This window comes from Mus caroli, chromosome 2 (assembly GCF_900094665.2).
Source record: "Mus caroli chromosome 2, CAROLI_EIJ_v1.1, whole genome shotgun sequence".
Taxonomy (NCBI): domain Eukaryota; kingdom Metazoa; phylum Chordata; class Mammalia; order Rodentia; family Muridae; genus Mus; species Mus caroli.
In genome coordinates this window covers 124,870,226-124,879,194 of record NC_034571.1, presented here as the reverse complement: position 1 = coordinate 124,879,194, position 8,969 = coordinate 124,870,226, and the positions used below count along the sequence as shown (strand labels likewise).

The following is an 8,969-nucleotide window of genomic DNA, read 5'->3' as shown; positions in this document are numbered from 1 at the left end:
TGTGTGTGTGTGTGTGTGTGTGTCTGTGTATCTCTGTCCTATGAAGTCATCATAGAGGCCAGAGGAGGGCATTGGATCTTTCAGGTCTGAAGTTCTAGTGATTGTGAGCCACCCTGTGGTGCTTGGAGCTAAATTCTGGTACTTTGCAAGAACAGTTGGTGCTGTTAACCAGGGAGCCGTCTCCACAGCCCTTTCTCATTTCTGCTTCTCAGAGTTCCTCTACATCCTTGCAGCGCCTCTTCTCTGGAATCCCCAGAGCATTCTGACTAATGCTTGGCTTCCTGGGTCCACTGACGATTCAGTGGGTGGGGGATCAGTGTCCTGGCCCTCTGGGGTCCCTTTCTTCTTCTCCAGGCTTCCCCTGCTCCAGGAGTCTTCTCCTCTGGCCCCATGGCCTCTTTTCCCTCCACACAACAGCACTTTCATCAAGGTTGTGTGGACAGTGGCCCTCTCTGTTCTCCTGGTTCTTCTCTCTCTAGCCGAGGGTCCCCTCTTCTCAGGTGTGCAGCTCTGATGGCAGAGCCTCTCCTGCCTCTCACCTGAGCCTGTCTGTGTTCCCTCTGGTCTGGGCAGTCTACTGTAAGAGATGGGGACAGATGCGGGAACGCTCTAGGAGGGGAGGTACTCCCTGCCTCACTTCAGTGCCTGCTGGCCCTGTGATGGAATCAAGACTAGGAAGGGCAGTCTGTCTGTCTGTCTGTCTGTCTGTCTGTGCAGTCTTTTCCTCCTCTGGGACTGTAGTTAGGCCCTGTCTACCGCACCCCAGGGACTTGGGCTGTGTGGTTTGTTGTGAGAGCTTATTTTTGTTGACTTTGCTTACTTTGTAATGATGGGGTCGTGCCGTGACATCACTGCAATTCTTTGAGTTTTGCAATCTGATGTCTTTGGGCCCTGATAGGGGGAAAGAAAAACTGTCAGTGAGTAGACGTAATCTCCCTTTCCAGTGAGCTGGCAGCAGCAAGGGCAGACTTGCTCATCTGAACTGTTTGAAAAGATAGGTTTTAATTTCTCTTCTTAGTTTGGGTTTGAGAAATACAACCGCAACAGCTGCTGGGGTTCTGTGACAGACCCAGCCTGCTCTGAAGAAGCCTGCTGCAAGCCTGGTTTCAAGACCATAATGGAGGCCTGCAGTAACTGCTCGTCACCAGGCGGTGGCTGTTGTGTAATACAGAGAGCATTTGATGAGGTGCGGTTAGTTATACAATTTTGGCCAAGCTCGTGTGGGATATAAGAGCTGAAATTTCTTCAGCACCTGAAAGCAGCTCCTGCTGCACCTCAGGACAGTCACAGACTGCACAGGCGCGGTGGGTCGCACACTGACTGTAGGACGGTTAGATTCCATTGAAGGTATGACCATTGCTCGGTATAAGAGCTGCTGCTTTGGGGGATGAGTTCTGAGGCTTACTGGACTGTGTCTGAATATGTCTGTGCCTGTTTCTTATGTGTGTTTGTGACCGTGTGTATACCTATGTGGCCATATGTCTGTTTCTCTCTCTCTCTCTCTCTGTGTGTGTGTGTGTGTGTGTGTGTGTATGTATGTGTGTGTGAGAGAGAGAGAGATGCATATACACGTGTTTTTATGAGGGAGACAGAGACAAGACTGTAGTGTAGGTGGGTGAGTAGTTTATAGTTCAGGTTCATCCAGATGTGTTACTAGAAATGTCCAGACTTCCTCAGTGCTGTCAGGGACTATTTAAAACTTGGTGACTGAACACTAGCATTTTTGCAACTGTCAGAAGGCAGTGCCCCTGGTCATACACGTGAGAGCCAGTGCAGAGCATGACAGGCTGTCTATAGCAATGAAGTGTCACCTGACTTCCTGGTCTTAAGTCCTGTTGGGACTAGCAGGGCTCTGTGTGTTCTGTCTGTTTCCTTTTTACAGCCTTTTAGAACTTTGGAGAAAAGCAAGAATGAAAGCAAAAGGAAATGTAAATAACAAATTTCATAAAGAGCTGGGGCCTCTTTTATAATGGAGTACATTAATTTTTTTTAAAAATCCTTAACAAATTATAGGTTTTTAGATTTTAAGAAGATTTGGTTTGAGAGTTTAAAGAAAATTATGATTACTGTGGTGTCTGACTCTAAGTGATTCCAGTTTCTGTGTTAGGTTGATAATATTATTATTATTATTATTATTATTATTATTATTAACATAGGGTTTTGTAATGTTACCATGGCTTGCCTTGAGTTTTCAGTCTTGAAAGCTTGCTTGGGCCAGGCAGTGGTGGCGCACGCCTTTAATCCCAGCACTTGGGAGGCAGAGACAGGCGGATTTTTGAGTTCGAGGCCAGCCTGGTCTACAGAGTGAGTTCCAGGACAGCCAGGGCTACACTGAGAAACCCTGTCTTGGGGGGGGGGGGGAGGGAGGAAAAAGAAAGCTTGCTTGGGCTTTGAATTGTATGCCATTGGAAAAAATACTTTGAAAAGGATTTCTTAGGAACATTATCCCTGTGGTGGGGGATGGGTGACAAGGGCAACAAAAGTAATTGCAGTGTAGTTTAGGCAAACCATAGCATCAGTCCCTTAGGTAAATACCTTATCTAGGAAAAATCTGCAGGTGAAGTGCAGTCTAGGTGGGTGGGCAGGAAAAGATAGAGGTTTGCAGATGGAGGGGGAATCAAGAGAACTGAGCAGGCAAAAATCTAACAAAAGTAGGTAGACATGTGAATTATCTAGGGTGTAAGTAAGTAGAGAGGGGCTCTCTGGGGTTATGAGAAGGAGGTTTGACTTTGACGTTTGTTACAAGGAAAAGATAGGAACATCCCAATGAGGACTGGTGTGGTCCAAAGAGGAGCTCAGAGGGATGGGTCAGAAATGCTTCTCCAACAGGCCTGGCTTCTCTCGGTGGGGGAGCAGAGGTGGGGAGCCACCCAGAGCTCACTGGTGTGCTCCTCCTTAGAGGGAGGGCTCCTGGTGCTGCAAAGAGAGGCTGGAGCAAGGGATCAGTACATTCGAGAAAGTTGTTTGTAGCTCTTGACAGTAAATCAGGAACTTAGGTCTTTCGTTGGCTTGTTCCAAAATAGCTACCAGTCTTCAGAGCTTTGCCCTGTTTTCATTTTAATTTTTAAAATGATTTCACTTTTATTTTAAAATTGTCTGTGCATGAATGCAATGCCTGTGGAGACTAGAACAGGGCATCCTGGAGCTAGAGTTACAGGTAGTTGAGTTACCCCACACGGGTGCTGGGAATTCAGCTCAGGTCTTCTGCTTGCTAATTTTATGTCAATTCAGTGCATGCTAGAGTCACCAGAAAGAAGTCTCAACTGAGAAAATGCCTCCATATGACTGGACTCTAGGCAAGCTTGTAGGGCATTTGTTAAATTACTGATTGATAGGGGAGGGTTTGGTCCATTGGGGCTGGGCGACCCTTGAACAGGTAGGTGGACCTGGCTTCTATCAAGAAGCAGGCAGAGTAAGTCAGTGAGCAGCATCAGCCTCACTCATGGCCTCCGTCAGCTCCTGCCTCCAGGTTCCTGCCCTGTTTGGATTCTGTCCTGACCTCCTTCAGTGATGAACATGAATGGACCCCATCCCCGCTTTGGTTGTGGTGATTCATCACAGCAATAGTAACCCTAACTAGGACAGGGCCTCTAGAGGAGAAGAAAGAGCAGAGGCTTGTTCTGCAGGAAGCCTGCTGTGTTCTCAAAATCCTTGCCTAGCTCACTTTTGCTCTTCGGCATGAACATACCAACCTCTTAGCCTCAGTTGCTCTACTTTGGAATAGAGACAACAACCCCTACCAGAGTTTTTAAAAGAGTTAAAGAAAATCATATTTGCATTTAGAATGTACGTTCATTTTTACCTTATTGCTTAGTTAGGGTTTTATTGCTGTGTACAGATACCATGACCAAGGCAACATTATAAGGACAGCATTTAATTGGGGCTGGCTTACAGGTTCAGAGGTTCAGTCCATTATCACCAAGGTGGAAGCATGGCAGCATCCAGACAGGCATGGCACAGGAGGAGCTGAGAGTTTTACATCTTCATCTGAAGGCTGCTACTGGAAGACTCCCAGGCAGCTAGGATGAGGGTCTTAAAGCCTACACCCACAGTGACACACCTATTCCAACAAGGCCACACCTTCAAGTAGTGCTACTCCCTGGGCCAAGCATATTCAAACCATGACACTGATTGATAAATTTTCATGTGAACCTTGCTTTTCAGAAGGATTGGGAGAAGCTCAGTTGGTGAAGTGTTTGCTACACGAGCATGAGGACCCGAGTCTGATACCCATGTGAAAAGCGAACCATGCTATGTTTATAACACGCATATTTGTATTTATCACTGCGGGTAAGGTGGAGACAGGTGGGTCCTGGGCTCACTGTCTACTCAGGAGCTCCAGACCTAAGAGAGACTTGGTTTGGAAAAACAAGGAGGGCATTTCCTGAGAAATGACACCAAGATTGTCCTTGGGCTTCCACATACACCTGTATGCACACATCCCCCATGAACACACTCCGTGTACACCCATGCACAGTTAGCTTTCCATGAGTTTCTGTAATGACTGGTGATTACCATATTGTTATTTGTTTGTTTGTTTTCGGGTACTAGAGAGGAAGCTCAGGGCTTGTGCATGCAGAGACTGCCGGCTCCTGTGCTCTCGGAGGTGCTGCGAGCCCTACATTTAGGTCTTAATTCTAGCTCTGCCTCTCCTCCCCTTTGATGTTCCAGCCACGAGATTTCCCGGAATAAACCGGGAGAACAACTGCTAAGTGTTGTTTCTCTGTGACTAGCATGCCCTTTAGAAAAAGTTGTTTCCCTAAAAGCTGTGAATGCCTTTTATATCCTTGTCCCTGTGTCCCTCATCTGCCTGCTGAGGAAGCTGAAATGATGCCAAGTGCTGTGGAAATGTAGAAAAGGAAGAGGCAATTCAGGAGCGCTTCCGAGGAGGCGGCCGCCTGAGTTCAAATCTGGAAACTAGAGATAGCCTGGAAATCAGACCTAGCATGGCCAGTGTAGATGGCAGCTGGAGCTGGGGAGGCAAATCCAGGATGAGGAGGCGAGAGATGGTTTTACCAGTTTTATTTAAATAGTGTTTGGGGAAGCAGTTTCTGCTGGAAGATTCCAGGCGGACTTAGCATAAATCTTCTGATGTGTAAAGGTCAGTTCACAGGATACTGGCCTTGCAAGCATGAAGTCTGATCTCCTAGAACCCAGCCAGGGAAAGAGCTGTGTAAATAGTCACATTTGTGACCCCAGCATCCCTGGGGCTCAGCAGGAGGTCAGTGTAGCTTGAGTTGACATGTTCCAGGCTCAGTGAGAGACTCAAAAGACCAGGTGGATTGTAATTGAGGAAGGCACTCAGTGTCAACCTCTGGCCTGTGATCCATGTACACATACATGTGTGTGTGCGCACATTGGGGGGGGGAGGGAGACAGAGAGAGAGGAGGTTGCTAGTAGACTTTGTATGCACAAGCGAACTGTGCTGACACTTGGATGGTTCTTCCTCTTCCCCCAGCTGAGTGTAAGTGAATGTGTTTACCTCCCGTGGACTGACTGTCACCTCGTGGCATCTCTAGGCATTGGGGCAATGGCTTCTTGAACAATTGTTCCTGCCGGGGCTCTGTAGACAGAACCTGGTTTCAGAAGTGGAATTTGCCATGAAACCTGGATTCCCCCACCAGAAACCAGGCTTCATCCGATCCTCTTGAAATGCTTTTCTTTTTCTTAAAATTTTTGGGACTGGAGAGATGACTTAGCAGTTAAGTGTGCTGGCTGCTCTTCCAGAGGTTCCAATGCCCTCTTCCTGTCTCCATGGGCACCAGGCCATATGTGGTGTACAGACAAACATTCAGACCCAATAACTAAAAAAGTAAACTGATCTTTTCCTAAAGAGAACAAATCCTTAAGCTAAGACGGTGACAAAGGGCTTGCTTACCAGCCTTTGGTGCATGAAGGTGATCCTTTTCATCAAAGCAGGGGTCGAGCCATTTGTATAGGATCCAGGCAGATTTAGTTTTGTGGGAAAGACTGCACTGCTCTTAGTGGGCACTTCCCATGCCTCTTGAAACTAGTGTTGTCATCTTGCTGTGTGCATTCATGGTTTCCCTGAGTGTTTAAGTTACAGTCCATCCAGGCTCGGGACTCCTGCTTTTGCGTCACTATAGAGCTTTTATATACGTGGTTTTCAGACTTGATTTAATTGACCCACGGTGCAAAGATAGCATTTTACCTTGAAGCTTGCTATAGAATACCCAAAGCTTAGTAATTTAAAAAGAAAGAGATTTACCTCATAATTTTGGAGACCAAAAGTCTAAACAGAATGCTGCTAATGTGCAAAAGGCCAGATCCAGGGCTCCAGCAAGGCCAGGGGCTTGGCTGACTGTAATTACCTCATGCCAGGTGACGTCATGTCCAGGGTCAGGAGAGATCACACAATAGAACTGGAAGCTAAAAGTATGCTGCAGGATTTGACTGCTTGTTTATAGCATCTCTTGTAACTGGGTTTCCAGAACTGCCAGAGTCCTTAGTGTCTTCCTGTTGGCTCCTGTGACATCAGCACACTGAGGATCAAATCCCCAGCACAGACGAACATCTAAGCACCACGCTAAGTTGCTCTTATCTTGGGAGTTGTGCTCAGAAATTGCTGCTGTGTCTGTTTTTGTATGTAGCCCTGGCTAGTTTGGACCTTTCTATTTAGTCCAGGCTGGTTTTAATTCCACCCCTGGGTTTTAGGCTTTGCCACTATACCTGACCTAGACTGAAACCTTACCTGTGGGATAACAATTCTTCCTGCCCTGGCAAGCTGCTGGCAGCTGGCAGCCTATTTATTTCTGAGTTTGCTTACCCTAGACAGCTGATATCAAAAGAGAAACAGGTGAGTGAGTTGCCCTTGTATGGTGGACTTTTCTCACTTAGTCTAAGTGTCTTACTGTTTTTTTTTTTTTTTTTTTTTTTTTTTTGTGTGAACAATTTTCCACATGAATAAAGGTTTCTGTGCAGTTTAAATTTTTTCTTCATTTATCCTATATGTGAGTGTTTTTGCCTGAATTTATGTCTGTGTACCTTGTGCATTTCTGGTGCCTGCAAAAGACAGAGCTGGATCCCTTGGGTCTAGAGGTAAGATAAGAAAGGCTGTGAAGCTGCCATGCGGGTACGAGGATGAACGGAGTTCCTCTGTAAAGAGCTGCAAGTGCTCTTAGCTGCCGAGCCATCTCTCCAGCCTCTGTGCAGTCTTTAAATTCAGCTCTATGGCATTGTTTTTAATGAGTGGATCGTAATTTTACTGTGCCACTAAGTGTTTGTCTTAGTCACTACCTTAGAATATACTGCTGGAAGTAGTGTTCTTTCAAGACATAGCATATGCAAGGCCCTAAATTCAGCCCCAGGACTCTAGTATGAGCCTTATGGTACACAAAACCAAATCACCTTCTCATCAACTCATTTTTCACCAGAAATATATGAGTGTCTGTTCTTCCCCATGCTTTCTTTCATTGGGAGTGTTAGAGCAGATGACACTGGCAGAGGTGGCTCATCATTACATTTGACTTTAAGTAGGACTCAGACATCTATTGTGCTGTTTGTACTCAGGGGACTGGAGATGGAAGCACACTGTCCTGCTCATGGTACACAGGGGATTATGGTTTCTGCTTATTTTTAAGATTGACTTAGAAAGTAAAAATGTTTATATGCTATTTTATATCTATTGCATTTTGTTCCTTAATTTTGATTTGTCTCTATACTGAAATCTAAAGAACTTTATATTATGAAATCTGTCAGTCTTAATTTAATCTTTAATGATAAGCCAAGAAAAGAGTTCCCTAGTCCTAATATGTAATTATGTAGTAGACTTTTAAAATATTAGCTCTTTCACTGATTTTTGTGAATAGTGAATTGTCTGTCATGGCCTGAATTACATCCATACCTACCTATACCTTGCTGTGCCACTGTGTGACCATACCTACCTATACCTCGCTGTGCCACTGTATGACTGTTCTTGCTCATTATTCCAAGAAGTTTTTTGGGGTATTGAGATTACATTTTTATCAGTTTTGCTTATTGAAAAATGAATCTCCTTGTAGTAGCCCCAGGAGGTCTCTGTTCCAGTGGTCACTCAAATCAAATAAGATTATGATCACAGACCAGAAATAATTGTTATTTATGTAATAAGAGTTACACAGTGTGCCTGGCATAAAGGCCAATTAACAAATAGAAAATGGCTATTATTACTGTCATTGTCGTCATTACCCGTCAACCACCCTTCCCTCTATCGAGTGGTCAGGGCCCAGACAGCCAGAAGCCTGGCGCATTGTCTATCCTTTCGTAAGGTTGTAAGGAGTAGTAGCAGCCTCGACACCCTTCATTAGGGAACTTATCTAGTGCTAGAGTTCTGGAAGACTTTCATTTTTTATGTTAACACAACACACACAATTTAAGACCGTTATTATTTGTGTGTATGTGGGAGTCTGTGCAAGTGTATATGTACCACTTGTGTGTAAAAGCCCTCAGAGTAGAAGAGGTGTTGGGTTTCCTAGAATTGGAGTTACAGACAGTTCTGAGCCAGCATGTGAGTGTTGGGAACTGAACAACAGGTTCTCGGCAAGAGCCGCAAGTGCTCTTAACTGCTGAGCTACCTTTCTAGTACCCACAATTTTTAAAATATAGTTTTCTAATGGTAAAAATATTATATGTATATATAATAATATATTATTATTATTTTCTTTTTTGAGATACAGTCTGTCTACATAGCCCTGACTGTTTCAGGACTAACTATACAGACTAGGCGAATCTCTAATTCACAGAGATCTGCATGCCTCTACCTCCCTCATGCTGGGATTAAAGTATTCACTGCCACACCATTCATTCATTCATTCATTCATTCATTCATGTGTGTACCTGAGTGTGGATTTGTAACCTTGAATGCCATGCTTACGGAAGTCAGAGAGGGAGTTGGAGCCTATAACTGGAGTCACAGGTAATTGGGAGCTGGGAATAAGAACAGTATGCACTCTTTTTTTTTTTTTTTTTTT

The 8,969-nt window shown here is 44.9% G+C and overlaps 1 protein-coding gene and 1 pseudogene across 5 annotated transcripts in view; one reads left to right on the top strand and one right to left on the bottom strand.

The window, feature by feature from the left end:
* Slc23a2 (solute carrier family 23 member 2) overlaps positions 1 to 8,969 on the top strand; it is a 90,758-nt gene that overhangs the window by 30,832 nt on the left and 50,957 nt on the right. The window contains exon 1 of one of the 5 annotated variants that reach the window (XM_029472176.1): positions 1,229 to 1,347. The exons of the other annotated variants lie outside the window; for them this stretch is intronic. The gene's annotated coding sequence lies outside the window, so the exon portion shown is untranslated. Of the gene's footprint in view, positions 1 to 1,228; positions 1,348 to 8,969 lie in introns of those variants that run through there. 5 annotated transcript variants of the gene reach the window in all.
* The window catches only part of LOC110310925, a 6,119-nt pseudogene continuing 4,018 nt past the window's right edge, over positions 6,869 to 8,969 (bottom strand).